General features: G+C 36.9%; 1 protein-coding gene across 3 annotated transcripts in view; it reads right to left on the bottom strand.

Moving 5' to 3' along the window:
- The window catches only part of LOC126763353 (connectin), a 397,643-nt gene extending 379,913 nt beyond the window's left edge, over nt 1-17,730 (bottom strand). For all 3 annotated transcript variants that reach the window (XM_050480755.1, XM_050480758.1, XM_050480759.1), the window contains exon 1: nt 16,296-17,730. The gene's annotated coding sequence lies outside the window, so the exon portion shown is untranslated. The remainder of the gene's footprint in view (nt 1-16,295) is intronic.
- Between the last annotated feature and the right edge of the window lie 6,758 nt (nt 17,731-24,488).

Genomic DNA, 24,488 nt, shown 5'->3' with positions numbered 1-24,488 from the left:
CCTCTGTTAATGACTTTAACATCGAGTTAAAGAAGCTTCAACATCGTTTTTTTGGCATAAGAGAGATAACAGAGGATCTGAACATATCTTATGGATCTATGGAATACATTTTGCTAGATGCTTAAAACATCGCTGAGGATTTTATATTCATCCAACATATCGTTACTGTTGACGAAATGTGTGCTTCGAATATTTATGACGACGAAACTCGTAACTGTCTAAAACTGAACCGAAAAAGAAACTATAAATCTCTGAGGGGACTGGAATTCAACTCATCAGAGGATTATATCAACCGTATGGAAAATTTGGCAAAAACGTTGACAAGCTTAAAAGTACCATATTGTATTGAAATTCGTTAAATGTGTTGTTTTCAGCCTGGTCAAATTTGGTGATCTTGGATAAAAAGACGCGGCAGTCGCTGCTTGTGCTGTCGTGCCTTAGTCAGAACATTGCAGGCAGGTGTCATTCAGTGAAGTATTTCTCTTTTCATCCCTTTACGGCGGACTACTTTATATACAACCTCCTCATCAGAAGTTAAAACGGGAAATACATCAGTCATTACTAATGAAGTACCTGTCTATAGATAGAAACCTCTATCGTTAGAACACACCGGGAGAGTGAAGAAGTAGGCTGAGTTGCCTCTTTTCAGTGATGTGCTTCTTAAAGCAATTTGCAAACGCTGAATCCGAGCCACTCTACTAGCTGCGCTTGAAGAAATGTGTCCTACAGTTTTTCACCTTCTCTCTGAGACAACCTAATTGTTTTACCACCTTTTCTTTTAGGTTGTACTTGCCCTCGAGTCAGCTACATATACCGCTACCGGCCTATTATTGCGCTTTTGTGTTCAGCCCCTCCTTGTTTGGCTTCTTTCGGTGCACTTCTTGCTACCAGAATTGGAACCCTCGGTAACCTGTTTAGGAGAGCATAGACGTTCTTTTTTGTCCGCGTCTTCAAGGACCGTAGCAATAGTACTACAACCACCGCAATCTGATCCCGTTGCAGTGAAGATATGGCGACAAAGCTTGACGAATAGCTGTTCAGAAGAGAACGTGCGGCGACTTTGGAAGAAGAAATGCATGAACATTGGAGCTAAGTGTCAAGCACGCGAACTCTGAAATCAATTATCGTCATAAGACTGACCATTTTGATATTTTGATATAAACAATTATCCACTATTTCATTGCTTTAGCAAAAACTCTTATGTGAGCAACACTAACTTTATTCTGTACAACATATTGCTCGAGTTTAAAGATGTCGCTACTAGCGCTCTCCTGGCTTACATGCACTTCAACACTCAATCACACTTCCACCGCTCATTGACCCGTTACTTTTGTAGTAACTTAAGTACGCCACTTGTGTTGCATTTTGTAGCGCCAAATATGTACATACAAACTGTTATATATATATATATATATATATATACATACCCATAAATATATAGCAGAAGCATTGTTGCACATATAGCGGCGTACAATGGCTAACGTAATTAAACCCTAGAGTGTACGTGCCGTTTTTAAAATAACTTCAATTCTGCAGCAACGCTAACGCGATCAGAGAGGCTTGGACGAATGAAACTTAGAAAAGAATTAATAAAACTAAAAAAGCGCACAGAAAAAAGTTTAAAAAAGCTTGCGATTCACTTAAATAAAAGCAAACGCTGAATGAAAAGGAAAAATACACACACAGCAGCGCAGCACGGCACAGCATAGCACAGAGTAAGTTTGGCTGAATTGCCTTTTGCACCGAAACTGTCGGGTCGCGCGGCACGCTTCCGGGCGGTCAATGGTCGGCGGTCATATCAGAAAGGCTTAGTTGTTTGGTTAGTTGCCAGACCGAGCACAGCGGGGCCAAACGCCAATGTTTGTGCAGCGCCAGCGGTGCCGGTGATGATGGAGGGTAACCGCTTTTGTCGCGCTTATGTCCCAGCACGGGTGGCGGCATAGTTTTGCGCCGTCGAGTTGGAGTTAGGAAGGAAGTGTGTTGGTCAGCCTCAATAACTGGGAGCCACCGGAAACGGTATCCAGACAATATTGCAGCGTTGCAGCAGCAACAGTTACACTATTCGCTTGAGTGCTAAAAATCCTGTATTCATGGCTCTCCATTCACACAGCTAATGCGAAAAGGACACCGTAATTGAAGTGTGGGCAAATTCAGTTGTTGTTGGTAATAAAAATATGTTCGCCAAAGTGAACTGACCAGTCGGGGAGTTGATACCCACAAACGGCAAAAGCAGCAAAGGCAACAAAAGCAACGAACGGAGTGTAGCAAAAACTGTACGAGACTTTGCAGAGAAATGAGCACCGCAAAAAAGCAATTAAAATAACTCCATTTCACATTGAATGTCATTACGAGTGAAAAAAACAACAAAAATAACAAAAAAAAGAAATGATTTAAAGAAAAAATGAGTGTATATACAGCAAATGAGTGCCCTATTGTCAGGTAGCTGCTTTAAAGACTTTATATGTATGTGTGCGGTTGTACATTTCTCCACTTTGCAACATATAAGCGCCACTCATACACCCACTTACATATATTTATACTTATTTATTTCAGCTCCCGACATGCTGCACATTTTCCACCCCATCCTATTTCTCTCTCACTACCACCCCAACCCCCGATGGAGTTGCAGCTGCGGTTTAAAATAATCTCATGAATTTCAATTAAAAATTGACAGTAAAGTAAAAATACGTTGAAGCAATGCAAAGTGAATGCAATCAAAGTAAATGGGAAATTTCCTTCCGAACTACAACGACGTCGAAGGGGAATGCGAAGTGGGGAAGAGCAAGCAGACTGTTTAAGCGGGAGTGTGTATTTTTTGAGAAATTTTCAAAGCTATAATGAATATTCGCAACGAAAGCAAGAATTTAAATTCATATGTCCACATATATAAATAAATTACACATATCGTAATAAATAACATTATTTATCGGGTTTCGACATCTTTTCGAAATTAAATTTCTTCTTAACTAAAATACTTTTTGTGCTCTGAGCTGGGTATATTAAGATCGCCACAAAGTTTGTAGCAGCTAGAAGGAACGATCAGCACGATGAGCTGAGTAATTTTAACCATGTTCGTCAGTATGTGTATACGAGAAGTATTTCCACAGTTTTTAAATATCGATCTTAACATTTTGCACATAGATCTTAAGTATATACTGTTGGCAAAAAATAGTAAGACTCTTTAGTCAAAAATTTCGCGCCAAAGCCCATTCGTCAAAATATTTTTTTGCTAGGTTGGTATGACTGTAAATGACATCTGTGCCAAATTTCAAATCAAAATAGTCATCAATAATTAGTATACGATTGTCTTTCTGAAGTACTTGAAGTACTTCCGGCGATTTTTCCTATGAGCGAAATTATTATACAAAGAAGTTCTATTAAATTTTGTGTGTGGAATCAAATTTCTGGAATTGAAACGTTCATAATTTTGGAAAAGGCGGTGATAATTATTTGTCGCAAGCAACTGTTTTTGATTGGTACAAATTTTTCAAAGAGGGTCAAGAACGCACCTGGACGGCCATTAACTTCAACTGATGATCAACACGTCAACAAAATAAAGAAATTGGCGCTTCAGAATCGACGATTAACTGTCAGAGAGCCTGTCGGCATCGTTGGAATATCGGAAGGATCAGTGGAAATCATTTTGAGAGATCATTTACGCCTAAGAACAGTGAGAGCACGATTGGTTCCAAAATCACACAATTTTTTCGGAAAACAGCATCGCGGTAACGTCCGTGAAAAAAAATCGTTCCGACTACCAGGATGTCATGAAACGTTTTATCACTGGTGGCGAGTCTTGGATCTATGAAACAGATGATCAAGCGGCCGAATATCGTGGCAAGGGAGAGCCGAAGCCGAAAACACCACATAAAAGCAAGTCAAAACTCAAAGTAGGATGCATTCCAAATTCCTTCCGACTGGCCGAACTGTCAACAAGGCATACTATTTTGAGTGGAAATATGGACGAACAAGACTTGGCTTTTGCACCACATTAATGCACCGTCGCATACTGCATTGATTCTTCTTGAGTTTTTTTCAATCAATATCGTTCCGCTATTTCTGTATTTGCTTGATTTAGCTCCGTATTGCTCCTGGCTCCGGGGAAACAGTTTTGAGTCAATTGAAGACATTTAACGTGAATCGCCACGCAATCTGAAGAGTATTCCGAAAATTGCCTTTAACAGCTGTTTTGAGGATTAGAAAAAACGTAGCACAAGTGCATTGGGGCGAAGAGCGATTAATTTTAGAGAGACGACATAGATATTTAAGAATAAATTAAAAACTTTATAATTTTTAACAAACTATTACTATTACTATTTTTTGCTCATAGTACTATACCTACGATAAAGCCGGATGATCAAACTCAAGTCCTTGTGTGGAAAACTATTTTATTTGAAAAACTGTATAAAGATGTGGTCTTTTCATACCCTTCATTCTGTAAGAAATACAACTATGATGGATTTATAGTTTAGCTTTCTTCCTTTTTTTTAGTTTTCTATGTTTGAAAAACTACAAAGGGCAAACAACTGTGGATTATATCGTTTGAGACTCGATTTGTTACCAAATTACACAAGTTTACAAATTCAGGTCAACTTTTGGATCTGAACAGATAAGAACGATTCTTAACTACATATATTTGATATGCTGAATTCGAATATGCATTTAGTTTTTTAAGATTGATTCTAGTTTCCGAGTTCTCGCATGATAGAACCATTGTGATGTTACAAGCACAGTTTGCAAGCACAGTAATTAAATACCGATTGAGGAAAATTCTCCCAATCTTACAGGCACTGCTTGATAAGTCATTTCAACTGTAGCAGTAAAATAAAATAAGTGATTAGAGCACATAAAAATGCAGAGACAGTGTTGCAAAGTTGATTCAAGGTGTTTTTGTTACGTTTGTGGTAGTTATATGATTAAAAAAAGTGGCAAAATAATAACAAATACTTTGGTTTCAGAGTAGCAGACACTCATAAGCCATGGATACCGAAATTTATTTGTAACGCATGCAAAACAGAGCTGTATAAGTGGTCATTGAGAGAACGTGAGTACTTTTCCTTTTCAATACCAGCGCTCTGGAGAGAACCTAAAAACCATGTAGATGATTGCTACTTTTGTTTGATGAAAATTAAGGGCATAAATGCAAAAAAATTAGCAAAATATGAATATCCTGATGTATCATCAGTATCCAAGCCAGTTCCACGTACTGCTAATGATTCATTGCCAGTTTGTCCAAGTATAAGCGGAAACGTCCTGGAAACTTTAGCTCCATCACCCCCGAGTAATGATAGCGACTTTGTCATGGAAGAGACACATTTAATTTCGCAAGATGAACTAAGCGATTTGATTCGTGATTTGAATTTGTCCAAGCAAAAAGCAGAGTTGCTAGCATCACGGTTGCAGCAATGGAAATATCTAGGCTCTCGAACACAAGTTACTGTATACAGAAACAGAAATCAGACACTTCGACCGTTCTTCAAAAACGAAGACAACATAAGTTTCTGTAACGATATTAATGGTTTATTTAAGGAAATGAATACACCGTACGATCGAAACGAATGGCGTTTATTCATTGATGGTTCCAAATACAGCCTAAAAGCTGCTCTTCTCCACAATGGAAATAAAAAACCATCTATTTCCATTGCTCATGCAGTACAAACGAAGGAATGCTACGAAACAATGCGGAAGATCCTGTGCTTCATCAAATACAATGATCATAAATAGAAAATATGTGGCGATCTAAAGGTTTAAACATTGATTCCAATTAAATCAAAAACACTTATTTTTTATATTATTTCAACAGGTAATTGGTATCTTAACTGGGATGCAAACTGAATTCACCAAATTTTGTTGCTTCTTATGCTTGTGGGATAGCCGCGCAACTGAACATCATTATGTGAGAAAAGAATGGCAAAGTCGTACTCAATATGAGCCTGGACCGCAAAACGTCTCCGATGAACCAGAAGAAAGAAGGAATATTTGTCGGACCTGGTATTAGAAAATTAATGACTGATAAAAAATTTACAAAATGTTTATCGCCCTATGAAGCAGCCCATGCATCTTTTCAAAATATCATTCACCACTTTCTTGGTAATCACAAATCCCCTAATTTTAAGGAAATTATTGGCGATAAAGATCCATTTTCTGCATTCCCATCTCGATTTTTTCCCCGAAAACTTGGGTGAAACGAGCAACGAACAAGGAGAGCGGCTACACCAAGATCTAGCCAACATTGAAAAAAGATACCAAGGATTTTGGGATGAAGGCATGATGAGCGACTACTGTTGGACTCTAATACGTGAAACAGATACTAAACAATACAAAAGGCAAAGTTCCACCAATCTTCATTTCTGATATGTTACCTTTAAGTCAATAAAATGAATATTATTTGACAAAAATCATAAAAAATTAAATTCTTGATTATTTCAAAAACTAGAATCAATCTTAAAAAACGAAATGAAGATTCGGATTCAGTGTCATCAATTGTCATAGAAACTACTTTTGGTTGCCCAGATCCTAAACCGTGTATACTTGTGTTATTATTGAGGGATCCGAGATGAACTAAAAGGTGCAATATAGAATGCTTTGCTTTACACCGAATCGTGCTTGCAAGTAATAAGTAATTCTCTCATATTCGTAACCCTGGGTTTCCCGAATTCTGCGATCAGCATGCTTTTAGGACCAACAAAACTTAGACTTAACTTCAAATACAATCCAATTGAAAGGCAAGTGCGATTAAAATATTTACAACTTGAACCCACTGTACTGCAAGTTCAACAATATTACTCTCACACCACAAATCCTATTAATATTAAGTATCGCCTCGCGCTTTTCGAACTGACTTTTATGTTTGCACTTATAAATGTATATATGTATAATATACATTGTATATGCTTCATATGCGAGTACATACGTTCTTATGTTCAAAGCTTTATTCCATTTATTTCCATTATTAATTGAGTTTTTGCCTTCATTGCACATTTCCACCAAGAAAAAAGCATCGTAATTGAGTCAATATTCACGCATTTGTATATTTATTTGTGTGTGTGTGTGTATATGTATATGCGAGCTTGTTCATATTGCATAACTTGCCCTTTGCCGCAATAAGATATATGTGTTATATAACAAACATCATTAATGTTTAATTATATGCGAGAAAAATATGCACGCAAGCGGAATAACAACGTCAGCGATAACAACAACTGCAACAAGCGCACAAATTGTATGCACTAATATAGTTTTGATCTCCAGCATTTATCAGTGAACTTCTGCTGTATGCGTATGCTTGTGTTGTCTATGTGTATGGGTGAGCATTTGAGAAAGTGTGTATGGCGCGGGGGTATGTGGGAAGTCATATTCGTTCTATTTAGGTCAGCTGGTCAGTATTTTTATTTATAGCACCGTAGACGCTGCCTTAATGGTTTCAATAACCAGATTGGGGGCATGAGATTACTGGATATTGATGTTGTTTCCGTCTAGTGGTTCATCACCTGTAGGTTTCAGAACTAGAACAAGATTTTGTTTCATGTCTTCTAAAACTTATTTCCTTGGTATAATATCGGTTAAGAAAGCATCCGGTTAGGAGATTATAAAAGCATGAATGCCATATCAACCAGCATATCTACTTTACTGCATACTAAGTAAATCCACCGGAAAGCTTTAAAACTACAACAATTTGTTATTGGCATGTTATTTCGAATCTTGAACGAAATTGAACCATTCATCAACTTAAGTGCTTACACCGACACAGTCGTCGCACCAATAAATATAATCGCATGGAAGTAATCACCTATTTCCCAATGCTGCCAACCCTTTTACACTTTCTCCCTTTAAATATATTTATTTTGGTGGCACCCAATTAATGACCAGCCATTCACCAATACAACCACATCAATGGCAATCTGTAGTGCCAACCTCAAGATAATCAATTTTTGTTTGCACCGGACAATACAAACACACACACGTCAGCGCAGCCGCTCCAATAAACTTATGCACAGACGAAGCATATAAAATATTCATAGGTTAAAGTTTAAATCGCACCTTTTCAACATATAACCCACATTTGGAATTTTTAAATAAATAAGATTCTATCGCCCTGCGTCTGACTGGCTAACTGACTAACATAGCGTTGTGAATAAATAGTGAAACGATGAGAGGGCTTGGGAAAAGTTGGCGAAAGTGTAAATGAAAACGTTTTCGCATGTGTGTGTTCGCATGCAACAAAACTAATGGCAACACATTTTACTTGTTCACACAAGCATCGTGCGGAAACAATATAAAGCAAAATAAAAAAAATAAATAAATTTTGCAGTTGCGTGCATTGAACTGGGAAAACAAATTGCAGTATAATATTTAAATAGTTAAATTCAATTTAATGCTTCTTCTTTTTTTCTAAAACACAAAAATTTCCTTAAAAATATTTCGAAATTTTTCCAAGACTATCCTTAAGCAAACTTAATATTCCGTAACTTTTTTTAGAATATCAGATAGATTTTAAAATAATAACCTGATTGGTGGCATGAGTGTTATCACATAGAAATTTTATAATAATCTTATAAGACAAAAGAAAAAACTCTAGTAAATAAATATTTACGTTTAATTAAATGACTTTTATTTCGACTTCAAAAAGAAATACTATTTTTTGTTTTCAAAAAAATTAAAAAAATATGTTAAACTTGTAAATAGTGCCTGTTCATTAAAAATTCGAAAAATCAATAAGTACGAAATACATGATGCCATTCCAAGCTCTAACTATTCACATTCAAACGCTGAAGTCTTTTCGATAGCAAATTGTAGCATACATTTCGGAGTGGCCATAAAATAACAAGCAAGAAAGAAGAAGTATTTAAATTAAATTCTCCAAAGTAAACTTTTAGGTGCACCTACCACTAGACCATTTCGTTTACCACGACGGTTCTTTATTGTTACTGTACCTACAACAACAGCATAAAAAATTTGAAATTACAAAAAATCAAAACAGCAACAACAAGAACAACATAAAAATACAATTCAATATGAAATTAAAAAAAATTAAAAACTAATTTATTTTGATAAAAAAAAATAAAATTAATAACTAAAATTAATTAACTAAAGTAATTTAATTTTTTTAATACAAAATTAGTAATATTTTTTATTTGAAGGTGTAAAGTTTCTTTGTTTTTGAAATATTTAAGAATTTTTTAAAAATAAAAAAAACAATTATTTAATTGACAATAATTAGTATGAATCTGATATTGCCTTCTAATGCCATCCAAAATGATTCCAATTCAATGCACAGCGCTTTACGCTTATCGAAAACATACAGCAATAGCTGAAGCACAAAGCCATCCATGAATTGGAGCAGCATTTGTGGCAAACGCCACGACTGCTATGAACAAAAAAAACTACAACAACAAGAACACAAAATCGAAAGTAATGAAATTCTGTAAAATCGATTCAAATGCCAACACGTATTGGATCACATATCATATAAGCTATTGCTGGCGCATACAACACCTACACCCATACACCGCTACACAAATACACACACACACACACCAAAGCAAGAAGACGTGTGCAAAACGCCGTCGAGCTGTGAATGCAGACACTCTACAAATCTACAAATGATTGCAGATCCTTCTTCACGTCCTTCTTGGCGCACACGGGCACACAGCCGAGCATGGCAAACGGCTAACGGTTTTATATTTTCTTGAGGCACAAACAACCTTTGTTGCCACGCTTCTACACTTTCGAATCAGTGTGTTTATGTGTATGTCCGTGTTTATGTTTTGTTTTAATACAATTTTCATTTTTTTTTTGCTTATTCGACGTTGCATTCCTCGTTCCGAACGACAAAACAACAAATCCAAAAACATAACAACCTTTAAACGGACATTAAAGTATAGTTGAACGGCTTGACTGAGCTTCCTGTGAGACTGCTAATACTGGCATCGCCGGAGTGGCCAGCACTAGTCTCAGCTCGCAAAGCACGCCGTATTCGCTGGCAGAGCACGCCACTGTAAATCAAAAAAATATTTCGTATAAAGCGAATACCCATAAGGAATTTCAGCAGAAGGAATGGCAAGAAATAAAAAGTAAATAAATAAATTGTTGCAACATATATGAGGCTTTGATGTTTATGTGTGTTCTACGTGTGCATTAACAGTTGCAAATATGTGCGTGTGTATGTTTACGTGGAATATTACATGCACTGAGACGCAGACATCTGGTTACACACACGACTGGACCCATTTAATAGCAACACCAACACGCTGCCGTCGACTCCGCAGACAGAAACAAGCTGACAGGATAGAAAAAGCATACACACACGTACATACATAGTAACGTAAACGAAATGTTAACTGATATGCGAATTTGGTATGTGTGTGATTTCCGTTTCCTATTCGGACTTTACTCGGACTCACCGCGTATTTTTTAATATCGTGACCGTATTTATTTGATTTCCTTTTACAGCAGTATCTATGTCCCTGCGTCCGCATCAATATGTCCACTTTGCTTATATCTACATTTTTGTATTTCTTTTTTCCAGGAAAACCGTAAAATATAATAACGAAATTGTTCAACGACGTTTTGGTGTAAATTTTCAGCTAGTCATGTAAGTCTAATATATATACATACACACTTATATAACGATATTTGTACACATACATATGTGGCTGTATGGAAAAGGTAAGCACAGTGTAATAAATACTCTTAAATCTTAATACAGGTGTTCCTTAAATCTAACGTCATTGAGGTGAAATAAACAGATTTCGGTGCAAGATGAGAATCAGTGAACTTGAAACTTGGTTTGGTTGAAAAGAAGACGTTAGGGCTAAAATCAGTTAGAATAGAATTAAGATGTTTCCTGAGAACAGCGCTTGAAATGAGTGTGCTTTTCGTGAAATTTGTAACAAAAATTGACGAAGTTGCATTTGAGTAATTTTAATTTTTAAATTAAGTAGAAAAGATTTTCGAAATATTTAATTCATAAATGGAATTGAAGAGGAAATTAGATGACAACGAGAAAAGCTTTAGGCGAAGCATTTTTAAATTTTTTTTGCTAAATTATCCTTGGTTGATGTTTTTCTGCCAATGGAGACCAAAGTCACGGACAACTACACTCATATCCTATACGAAAGAAATCTTCAAAAGATCGAGACAAAAATTTAAGAAGGGCGTGATCCCACAAAACGTCATGAGTTTTTTATAGTTAAACATATGTACATTGTGACAGAAAAGTACTCGGAAATTGTAAATAAAACGCAAAATATTTAATTATTCATTTTAGTGCTTTCAAGGTAATCCGCATCATATGTAATACACTTATGCTCAAAATAACAACGAAAATCATTCGAACGGACTCCCGAGATATGTCGAGCTCTCTTACTATCTCTCTAACACTTGCCCGACGATTTTCAAGGACCAGCGATCCCTTTACCGCCTTTGGAGGCTTTGTACCATTCGTAGACTTGTGTTTTTGATAAAACTGATTCTCAAAAGCTATTCCGCACACAAAAGTCTTGTTAGGAATACCAAGTTTGAGACAAACTTGCAAAAATCGCAACGCACTACTGAGGTGTACCGACTTAAGCAGCTGCTGTAAACAAACTGGTTGACAGATCGCACAGATAGTAATTAAGCACAGTCCTACCAATTTAGTACAGCAATCATCCGAATAAATAATATTTTTTTTGTTTAAGATTGTTAAGCCAATTTATTTTTCTACCACGATTGTTCACTTAATGGTAGACATCACAGCTAAATGCAGTGTAGTTTTTTCTTTTTATATTAAACTAGCTGACCCCGCAGCCGTTGTCCTGCGTGAAATTATGTGTTTTGAAATTAAAAGAACGTTAAATTTATCATTTAATTTTTTATTTTTTTTTCAATGTAACGCAGCTTGATGAACAATATTTTTTGGTTTCTGGTTGGTTCTTGGTTGGTCCAACTCGTGAGCACGCCACGGCCGTGTAAAAAACATAACATTTCCAAATTTATGCCTCACACTATGCGACTATCTTCAGGTGATTGTCATTTCACATGCAATTTTCACTGGAAACGAAATACGTTTGAACTGAAATGGGAAATCGTTAGAACTCAAAGGAATTCGTAGAATCAAGCATTCTGCCCCTTGTATTCGATAGGTGCGTCACAATCAGTCGGGTTCCATTACACAGTTTCGTGGCATGCTGATTGCGAAACATAATAACGACCGATCCTACTTTGAGACGCAAATGATGCGGTGGCATACCAAGCCTGTCCTAACATTGCGCGTGCACTTACGGAATCGTAGTTACGATAATTTGGCCAATGTCCGAACATTTGTGATGAGTTCATCTTTCGTGAATTGACAAAGGGAAGATGGAATTGATATCGAACCACCGGAAGTATCAACCGAAATTATACCATTTCCAATTTTTAGCGAAGGCCATGTAAAATGTCTTCGGCAATGTCTTTTTTGTTCGTATCCCATAATTGACGCGGATTTGAAGGCTGATATGTCAAAATGATTATCGCGAAAAGTGTGCGAACTTCATTTTCATTCCAGTGATTAACGTGTTCCAGCAATTGTAATTGCTGGCTTACTTCTCCAAAACTTGCACACACCGTACCATTCACAGTAAGCAATGACTCAAATAAAGCTGAACCGCGTACATTAATCAATAGCAACCGAAGGTAGAAGCAGTCATCGGTTTTCGGGTGGATTGTGTAAGTTCGTCCTAATGCATTAGTTGAGAACACATCGGGATTTCAATCTACTGCTTGGCCTTGCTTTCTGCGCAACTATTTCTTCGACGATGCATTCCATGTATAATATTAGGGTATTTCCGAATAGAGCAACATTCTCGTAAACGGATCACTGACGAAAGTTGAGAAAAAACTTGTTAATGTTAATTTTGTTTCTGGCGGTGTTTCCACTGGCTGTACTGTAGTCTTTGAGTTGAAATACACATTAATATAAACACATAAATAGCATGGTTTGAATTTGGTTAGCATTTTCATTAATGTTTAAAGTGAAAAAAGTTGTTGTAGTGACATAACTACAATAGTTGGACATATGTATGCTAACGTGGAGTTTTTTGTAGACATTATGATGTTCTTCAAAATTGTTGTACATTATTTTGTTCTATCACTAATAGTTTCGGCAGCGCATTCGAAGAAAGACATTTTAAGAGTTATTTTTCTACACCTTCGGTTACATTGCTCAAATTTTACCAAGGATCCCTAATTTTTTTCAAAATGAAATGTAGCCTATGTCAAATTGGAAGAATGTAGCAATCTATTGGTGAAAGAATTTTTTAAATCGGCCCAGTACTTTTTGAGCCTAATCATTACAAACATACAAACATACAAAAATAGGTACAAATCATTCCACTTTATAATATTAGCGTAGATGCGCACAAATGTAGGCAACATTATTTTATTCCTACATTTTATCGAATGTAATCAATGATCATCGCATGACATTCAGTTATCATCGCTTTATACTTAAAAGCTTTTATTAAAATTGTTTACCACAAACCTTTCCTTTCGCTAAAACAGCATAACTCAAAACTAGCAATAGTTATTTTGCTAGTTTTGTTTAACTGTTTGTTTTAATTAATCATAACATTTCTTTGACCAAAACATTGCAAATAACTCAAATATTTATGACAAAAACAAATATGAATACGCATGTAATACAAAAGCCGTGGGCACAAGAGCTGCAAGAAAAGAGAGCAAAACAAAAAAATATGGCATAATATGGGAATTACATTATTACCATTGGCAAAAAGTTGTTTTGAGTCTAACAATTTTTTTTTAATTTTTACTTTTACATAAATATTGATATTTACATTCAGCCACCATATTAATTTCAACACTAGTTTTTTAAGCCTGTTTTCACATATTCGCTTTCAATTTCCACACAAAAAATGTCCAGATTTAGTAAGTAACGATATTTTGTTGTTCATTTGGGTAACCGAAAGCGTCTGCGGCCATTACTGATTACTTTACTTTATCTTCTTTTCTCGGTATAAAAATAGCGGAGCTTAATTTGAGAATTTCGACCAACAAATTGAACAGCAAAACAATTGTCTAGCATTTGGAGCAATGACATTTGCCAGCCTTTCGATTCATTTACAAAATAAAGCAGCTATATTTAGTGAATTTCATAAAATAAATGCTTTCCATCTGAACGTTCTGTGTACGGATTAATAATTTTTACGTGTGTGTGCGCCAATTATTTATTATAAAAAAACCATAAAAATAGACCAACGATTACGTAAAATAATATGAATTCAGTCACTCTAAGTGACTGAAAAAAAACTTCTACGAATTTGAGTGTTTGCATTCATTATTAATTTATTATTTTCAATTTTTTATCTCGCTTCAATGGCACGCGGTTTTTGCTTTCTAGAATAACCGCCAATTAAACTGAATCCATCCATTTATTGTCTGCCAGGCACTACTGCTTTCGCTATGGCAACCTCAATATTTAGGACAAATGTATTTACATAGCGTTTTGTGACGCAGGTAAGGAAATAATTGATGAAAGATTTATTCATAAATAAATATATAAGAATGGAAGTTTCGATAAAAATTTCGCAGCTTCACAATAATAAATCAAAAAACAAGCAAACGTCAAGGTTGTTTACATCTATGAGTTCAAGTTTTATATAGAGAGCCAAGAGGCTTTCTACTCGTACCATGTAAAAGGTTTCCAAAATTAACGCACGATTGGAATTAAAAACAGGGTGTCCAAAAATTAACGCAAGATTTAAGTAAAATCGATAGAATTGATAGAACAGCGTGTATTCATTATTGAACATTATTTCAAAAATAATGCATCTTGGCGGTCGCAGTTCGAAAATTTCGTACAAAATGTTTTCGGAATAGTGTTTTTACCCCGTCAATTGCGCAGATGAATTGATGCAACTGTAAATTTAAATCTCGCATTAATTTTGACACCCCCTATACTACAGTACCAAAAAATATTCTATCAAATGCTGAAAAGATGTGTAACGAATTTGCGTTTAATGCTTCAAAACAATATGGTTGCTTGAATTTACCACTAAAAACCCATTAATTTTGCTTTAGGGAGTTAAAGAAGTTCATTGACATATTTTATGATTCATCCACAGTTCTTAGCTTATGCGCTTCAGCTATGTTATTTGACAAATTTTTTTAACTTCAGAATTCATTACTGTACTTTGACTCCATATAATGTAAAAAAAAAATATTTTCAAAATATTATAAATGCAGTATAAATTGGTATTAAATTATTTTTGAGCTGAATCTAACAGTTATGTCTCAAAACACCAAAATATTTTTATAAACATTTTATTTTTTATATTGAAATGAACGAAAAGCTGTTATTGACTTATGTTATTTTTCCACTTCTAAGATACAAAGCTAACCATAAAAGTTTTAGTTATTTGCTTACAATTAAAATCTCCATCGATTGACCTGCCAATTATATTCCGATAAAATGATAAAATAATAATAATACATATTTGTGGGTTGCTAAAACTGATAATTAAAATCAAATTTCCTTACTCGTAGGCTTTTTTGTGTTGTAGTCAAGAGGTGTGAGGGTCAAAATAGCAGTTCGAGATGGAAAGTTTTTGAACTCAAATTCGTAATCAGGAAACCTCAAATAGTCCACAGAGCTTTCAGCACGACGGACGATTTTTCCAAGTGATATAATGACGGCAAAACTCGTTGCCATAAGTGTATTGCAGCGGGTGGGGATTACTTTGAAGGAGATAAAATGGACAAACCTTTCAAATTGATCACAGTAGTACTCAGTTTTCATATTAATAAGCTTTTGAGCCAAAAAGTTTCGGATAATTGCAATCAGAACTGAAAAAAAATCATGCACGTGGCACATGGTGTTTTAAAAAATGTATACTCTTATGCTGGAAAAACAAACGAAAACTGCTCGTATCTAAAAAAGAAGGAGCCCCACCGTAATTAAACATGGGATCTTAGTCTGCATAAGACTTGCTAGTAAAATATATAAGCTTTTAGCTTCACATCAAGCTTTCGCAAAATAGCAAAAAAATTAGAGTAAAGCGTTTAGTAATAAAATAAAAATAATAAAACAGAAAACGTACGTAATTTTCTCTATAAAGTTAGCAGAAGCCCTATTTTAAACTTTTACCCGCTGACGCTGACTGACCCGAACAATTTCAGACTATGCCAGAACGAAAAGAGAATAATTTTTTTTCTGTATTCTCACAAATTAATACCCTTTTTTAGGCTTTAAGTGCACTTTATGTTAAAAACTTCTTGCAAAACAGCAAGAGCTCATTAACGAACTGTCTACATACCTGATTGTTTGCGAAATTGCCTTTCAACAACAGCACTCCACAGTCTCACAAGTGTTTACACAAACAAATTTTCGTTTTATTTACCACACATCTGCAGCGATACTTTGCAACAGCAACACTCACAACTCAAACGAGCAACTGCATTAAGCGCGCATTTACAGAAATTTTAATGTCAACAACTTTTGTTTTTACGAACCGCACAAGTGCCACGAAAACACTACCGGCAACAATGTGCTCAAAAGTAAGTAAACCAATCTAGGTACGCATGTATGTAGGCGTGTGTTTAAGTGCTTCAAATGCACACCGTTAGCAGCAAAGTGAGCAAATGATAATGGCCGTCCGCGCCTTACTCTAGTAATTCGCCACCATTTAACGCGCACGGCACGGAAATTTAGTATTTGCACTTTCGGCGAATACGCAAGCGTTTAAGAATCAACGCGCCGCATAATCGACAGCGTTCAACAATTTGACACTCACGCGCACACAAGTTGGTGCAATTTTTGATTGTGCATTTACAGATTTTATTTATTGCAGCAGTGGCTTGTATTCACTAGAGTTGTGCTTTTTGCTTTTATAGTTGTTGTTAATGTGCTTATTATATGTATTACACTCACGCAAGCAACAAATTGCTGCTGGCAATTTCACATTCGCTTTCTTTGTTGCTTTGTTGCTGCAATTCGCAGGAAAATCAAATTTATATTCGAATTACCGCACATAAAGTGCTTAATGCGGTGCCTGTGTATGTGTGTGTTCGTTTCTATGGTTGGTTCCTGTATGGTTTGTGGAAGCCTCGCGGCAGCGCTGCCGGTGCGTGCTTACCACGCTGCGCGCACAACACGCGTGCTAACACCAAAAGTCCGCGGCGTCACTACAAATGTGCGCTTGTATGTGTGTTGGTGTGCGCGCTGCTGCTATGCAGTTAAACTGTTAAAGTACACTATATGTAAGTACATACACACATACAAGCAGCGACGGTGACGTATGTGCGTGAAAGCGTTGCTGTTCGCTCGCTGAACACAGCACTGAAGCGGCTCGCAACTCGAACGCAGCGCACGTACACACACGTTAGCGACGTGACCTATGTCAATGGCAAAACGACCGCACAATGTTGATTTTATGATATAATTTGCCAATGCGAACGCTAGCGGAAATACATTTGGCTGGCGCTCACATTTATATGCGTTGCAATTGTATCTCGCGCGCACACACACATCCACACTCACAAACACTTTTTCTGCGAACTAACTGTCCTAAATTCCATGAAGCTGTCAAGACGTAACCACGCTAGAACAGCAGAAAACAAGGGGTTCGTAATATCGTTCGCTAAAATGGAAAACTAACCGTATATCAGCTAATGCACTAACGCAACGACCCAAAATACTACGACGAGAGGTGACGAGCTCAACGACTATAGCCGCTTAAGACACACTGACGACTGATTCGGGCCAAATCAGTTGAATTCGAACGCGAGCACTGCGCTTACACCGAGTCGTATTGGAGTTAGGCAACGCAGAAGAGCTGCCAGCAAAGGTGTGAGGGCGGTCGGGTGGCACAGCGTAGCGCAGTTGTAGTTTTATGTGCTTTATATTTTTATGCTTGCTTAAGAGCAATGCGTTGCGTTAGCGCGGCATTCGTCATACAAAAGCGGCCAGCACGATGCCGAGGTGACGCTGGCCAACAGCGAAAATGTGGCATGTGGAAGCGCTAGCAGTTGCACACATAAAATTTCTACTACGAAATAATTATGCGAATGAGTGAATGTGAGTGTGTGGGAGCCGCAGTGTAGGCGCTGTAGCTGCAGAAAGCATTTTACGGCCGAAGTGCTGCTAATAATCGGGAAAGCGCCGCGGTAGCCTAGCGCATGCTGATATAGCGGGAGTAGAGTTGCACGCTGAGAGCACAGGAGCAATGCCGACGACACGAAATGGCATGGAACACATACGAAGTGAGTGCCAGAGTAACGGCAAACTTCAGCGCCAGCTAATTAACGACGAGTAGCGCCATACGAGCGCCTGTTGGTGCGGCTTTGCTGGCACACGACCTACAGCAAGCCGAACCGAAGTGCGAAATCAGGACAACGAACCGCAAATACGCAACAAAAACGAGTACAACAACAAGCGGAGACGGTGCGCTCTTCGTATGTATAGATGAAATGTTGCATATATGTAGGCGCTTTAACAGCACAGCTCAATAACAGCGAGTGTACTAAGCAACTGTGCGCCGCCACGGCGTATGAGTAATGTTAGAAAAATTAACAGCAAAGCGTTGCTGCGTGTTTCGTTTCACAAAATGAAGAGAGCAACACTCTTAGCTAAGAGAATTTCAGGCTCCCGTGCAGCTCATTGAAACTGTGTCAATCACAGCGTCCATGTAAAGCCAAAAGTGTTACATTGGAAAGCGGCTGTTGCTGTTTGGGAAGCTATTGTTGTTGCTGCTTTTATGACGCATACAACACACAAGCAAACCACGCACACGCACACACATACATGCATTATTTATGCTGATATATTTATAATGAGCGTTATTTGTAAATAATTTTCATTTTTGCGCATTTCGCCGCTATTATACACAAAAGGCAAGCATAGAGTGTGAGTAGGCGCGTTGTTAGCACGGTGAATGGTGTGTGTGTGTGTGTGCGTGGATGTAGTCAACAGTTTATCAGGCAAATTTCGCTGTTGATGGCGTCGGTGGCAGGCTTTTGTCTAGCGCCGGCAGTCGGTGTAAACTAAAGCACAATGACAGCAGCTGCAACAGCAACAACAACAATAGCATCAGCGTCCAGCTGACAACAACTATAATGTCAACGTCGACAAATTGCGGCAATAACAATAAATTGCTGTTGCTGTTCTTGCTGACTCACAGCGGCGGCCAGTGGCACTCTACTTGCAACTGTTTTATGTACTCGTAGGTGTTTAGGTGTGCGTTTACCGTTACACTACTGTTTCAGTTGCTTGCCATTGTTACACGTATTTTGTCTGCTTTTGGTTTTATTGCCTCACTTCAGCTCAAGTAAACAACTTGCTCGCTCGCTGGCGTACGCGCTTATTTGCTTGCCTGCCTTTAGGTAGCCCTGATGTGGTAGTTGCGATTTTTGTTTTTCACTTTTTTCCCGCCGTAGATTTACGTTAATTTTGAGTTTTACTACAACTTTATGATGCACATTTTAATTTACGATGCAAACAGTGAGCAACACTTAAAGGTGATTAAATTGTAAGCTGACCAATTCGCTGGAGTTGCAACATTTGAGCATCGAGATTGCCCATAGAAGGCTATAAAGCAATTATTTAGTAATTTGGTAGCGATTTTTAGTTGCGTGATTAAGCAAAGAAGATCGCAGGTGGTAAAAGGTTGTGTAAATTAACAAAAAATAAATAAATAATATGTATATTTTATAATGAGGAGATGGTGTTCAGTGATTCATAAATTGATTGTTATACTATTGCAACACGTTGTTACAGAGTATAATACTTTTATAACTTGATTAAGATTTAAGATATCTTAATGAAATTTGGTACACGTATTTTTTGGTAAAAAGTAAGGAAAATGCGCGGCATACTACTCACATTTGGGTGAAAATCAATATCTCGGGATCTACTTGCCCGATTTCTTCTGGCGAAATCAAACAAAACTCAAACTTTGCATATAACACAATTTTAAATTCCATCTGGTTCTTTCACTATCCAGTATACAAATTAAGAACCGGATACAACTATACACAAATAAAAATATTACACCCAAATATTTTCGAATTCGGACTATAAGTTTTCAAGAACTCAGATGCCATATATGTGGACCCAATGCTTATGCCTGACATTTTGTCGGTCAACCTGTAACATATATAATTGAAATTGTTTCTTTGATAATAATATACCCTTGTGTCAAAAATTGTTTGCCCCCATATATATCATTTGAAGATTTTTGAGCTTCCAGTTTACTTTTTATCACATATATCGGCCAATGGGTTTACACCTTATACTTATGTACAAATGTTTAAAAATATTCTCTAAAATTTAATAATTATATATTTTTTTATACTGTAAAATACATAAAAATCATTGAGAAACGCTGTTCTAACCCTATTTCCCCTTTAAGTCGTCTGTTGCTAATTAATTTCCAAAGTAACTAAATGAACTATTGATTAAAATGAATGAGTCACAACTCACAAAAGGAATAATCTCAATTGTAGAACTAATGTTTTACAAGTTTACCATGTTCTAAGAGAGTTGCCACCCTGTTAGGAAAACGTATTCATCGTTAATCGACAAGGCTTATACAGTTTCGCATTTGGAATAAAAAGTGAGAAATTTCCAAACCAATTGTGGGGATTAGTATTATGTATATATAAATGTCCAATATATGCTTTGTTTTAATACTCAAAGTTCTTCTGACTTATTTTACCACAACTACCACTTTAAGTAAAAACGCTATTGCCTTTATGGCGCTGAGTATCGCAGAAGACCCAAATGCCTCCTTCCGTCATCGCGCACAACAACTGAAGCTGTGTCCATCCACTTTATGAACGATTTCTCGAAAGGATCTCGATTTAGTGGCCTTGCAAGAATTCAAGCGGAACAACTATATAGAACGTCAAAGGTTCACAAAATATTTACACAAAAATTTTTACTTTTTTAATAAAAATATTCGATTATTAATGACTTTTTCGTGCCTGAATAGCATAGTGCTGATGTGGACGACTTTTGCTTCCAACAAGACACACTACCTGCTATGCAACCAACGAAATAATCAATTAATTGAGGAAAACTGTTGGTGAGCACATTATTTCATTCGTTAACACCGCTACACTTTTTTTGGTGTTAGTGGTCGAAAAATGAACCTCTCGGCTGGAATAAATTATCGCTTGCCCGAAATCACTTTTAAAGCATAATCGCAAAAACTTTTCTTAATAATAATGCTTGAATTTTGGGCTTAACATTAAAACTACCTGTCTAAATAAAGCACCCTTTATAATTTAACGGCCTTTACATTACCCTTTCATGGATTATGGCGTTATATGCACTGGTGAATTTCAACGAGTATTTTTTCTGCATATCGAATGTTCATATATTTGAGAATATTGTCTGAAGCAATTGAGTAGTTGTAAGAAAAATTTTGTGAAATGTGACCGACAGATAATGATCGAAATAATAAGAGTTTTGATAATAATTTAAAAATCTAAGCCCTTCTGCATGGTGATTATTTTCACAAAATTTTGGTAAGCTTCGACTAGTCCTCCTATTGTTAGCTGTTTTTATCAGTTATTTTAATCCACCTATTTTGGTTTGATGAATTCAGATAATTTTTAGCGGAAAAAGCTCCTCCCCGCCAATCACCTGTTTTCGAGGATTCTGAAGATGAGTGAGATCAGTTACGGATTCAAGGGATTCCAAAATTTTTCAAAATGGATCGTCGATTATTAAAGGATATTGAATATTGTGCCTTTTTATTTTATTATTGAATCAAATTTCTTTAAAGAAATCATAATAAATACTTTTTTTCTTATTTGCAAGTGTATATAACCCCTAAAACTGTCCTTTGCATAATAATAAAAAATTTTGAAGGCCGTATTTTAAAAATTTAGAGTATTAACCATTAGTATGAATGAACTATTTTACACATTTTTATACTCTCGCAACAAAGTTGCTAAGGAGGGAAGAAATAGGATAATAACCACGCCCACCTCCCATACAAAGGTTATGTTGAAAATCACTAAAAGTGCGTTAACTGACTAACCAAAAGCGTCAGAAACACTAAATTTTACGGAAGAAATGGCAGAATGAAGCTGCACCCAAATTTTTTTTAAAAATTGAAAATGGGCGTGGCCTCGCCCACTTATGGACCAAAAACCATATCTCAGGAACTACTTCACCGATTTCAATGAAATTCGGTATATAATATTTTCTTAACACCCTGATGACATGTACGAAATATGGGCGAAATCGGTTCACAACCACGCCTTCTTCCAATATAACGCTATTTTGAATTCCATCTAATGCCTTCTCTGAATAATATATACATTACGAACCAATGATGATAGCGGAATAAAACTTTACGCAAATACGGTATTTGAAAAATATGTAAATGACAGATAATGAAATCTCGATTATCACTTTATCATGCGAGAGTATAAAATGTTCGGTGAATCCCGAACTTAGCCCTTCCTTACTTGTTTACGTATTAACTTACTAATGAAAAAATTTCATTTAAATGTTTTTCGATATTAAATACTTTAAGCTTTGAAAGGAAATGTTCCGAAAAACAATCAGATTTACACCAGTAACGGAATTTGTTTTGAAAAATTTAACCGAAAATCGTTTTAGAAATATTACTTTCTCAACGAAGAAAAGCTCTCCCATGTAAGGAAGGCAAATTCAAGCTAGACTAAGCCGCAAAATTTGTACTTTATTTGACGGAATCTTATCATGTAATATTTCTGAAAGTTTTAATTGCAAGTCATACATACATACTTATGCGCGTACATTTATGTGCTCTCGAAATTTCACTCATTCACAATACAAGCTCAAATTAATCAGATTATAACTGCTTCTATTGATGTTTGCACAATCAATAAAACTCAACCAAGTCCCTTATAAAACATGGATCCATAAAAATTTCATCCTTTACTGCACGTATCCAATCAACCAGCTAAAGTGAATTATTTACACAAATCTGATTGTACGCGTATATATGTATATGCATATATATATATATATACATATATATGTATGCGTGAATGTGCACTGAGAAAATTCTCTTTTAAGCAATCGTTTACAATCGCCCCGGACAGACATGCTGACAAACAAACGGATTGTACAGTTAGATGGCGAGTAAAGCGCAGTTGAATGCAATCTAATTCTTCCAAGTAAAGCAACAGTTAGCGAAAAGCTCGCGCACGAACGCGGCCTATTTCCAACACACGCTCATACACACACCGCCGGCGAGCAGCAAACTACGCCGACAGATAGGCAAACAAAAGAGCGTTGCAACAAGCCGCACACAGATGCACGCGCCAGGATATGTGTGCATGCAAATCGCAAATACATGCAGTCTACGCAAACACACACAACACTCACAAAGCGCCGCGTTGCCGTTACAATTCAGAAATGAAATAAAAACGTGCAAACAAATGCGCGCGAGTACAACGCACTCCAATGGCCGTTGCTGCACATCCACCGCCCACACGCGCACCCCAAACACTCACGCTCACCCACACCCTCACCATTACATTACCCGCGCTGCCGAGCGCGCTCAGCGCCCGTTACACTTCATAGCCGACTCGCGCCCACTGCACACACCGCGCTTTAGACACAGAGCGCGCGCTCAATGTGATTTTAGGAATGCAAAGCAAATTGCGCTTGACGCTTGGGTGTAAAGGGTGCGCCCTGTCGAATGCGCGCTCAAATAGACTGTGGAATGAATTCTCCGCCGGAGCTAGGACAGCGGCACGTAGCTTCTCTTGCATTCAGGCTCCTATATGCCTATTTGCGCGCCACATTAAACTCCAAATCTAGCGCACAGCATGCAACAGCAACTACAACACAAACCGCCAGCCACCGCAACATGAAGGCAGAAACGGCAAGCAAGCAAACAGCCAAAGCAGGCTGACTGAGGCCAAGAGCCGATTGCCGTTGTATTTGTTTTGTATGCGGCAGTGTGCAGTATGTGTATAAGCGTATAAACTTAAGTAAAGTGAAGGCAATAAAAGGAGCCTGTAGTCGGCTTTGAGACAGTAATGAAAGAAAGAACTTAAAATACGAACGGGAAATGTAAATAAAATGTTTAGTATTGCGCTGTAGAAAAGCGCTGCGCTTTCATAAAACATTTTTGTGCGAATGTCGGTATGCATGTACAAGGCATTATAAGGCAGTGGGGAGGACTTTTGTAAACTTTCTGTTCACAGAAAACATATAAATTAAGATTGTTTGTTCGTACCTAAGCCGATTCAAGCTTTGAGTTTTTTACTATTTGGCTGTTGGGTACATTGTTCCTGTCGGTACTTCCAAATCTTGTTTAAAAGCAGCGCTCTAACGAAATGATGATGATCGCATATTATACCAACACCTCTATTCCACTGAATTTTTTCATTTCTATCAACTCTCGTAATTTTTTTTTCGGCATTCTGGCATAGAAACCACATAAATAATTATACTTTTCCAGAAAAGACAATTCAGCTTTACCGCTCATCTAAGAATTTCG

This window comes from Bactrocera neohumeralis, chromosome 6 (assembly GCF_024586455.1).
Source record: "Bactrocera neohumeralis isolate Rockhampton chromosome 6, APGP_CSIRO_Bneo_wtdbg2-racon-allhic-juicebox.fasta_v2, whole genome shotgun sequence".
Taxonomy (NCBI): Eukaryota; Metazoa; Arthropoda; class Insecta; order Diptera; family Tephritidae; genus Bactrocera; species Bactrocera neohumeralis.
This window is presented reverse-complemented; position numbering and strand designations above follow the sequence as displayed.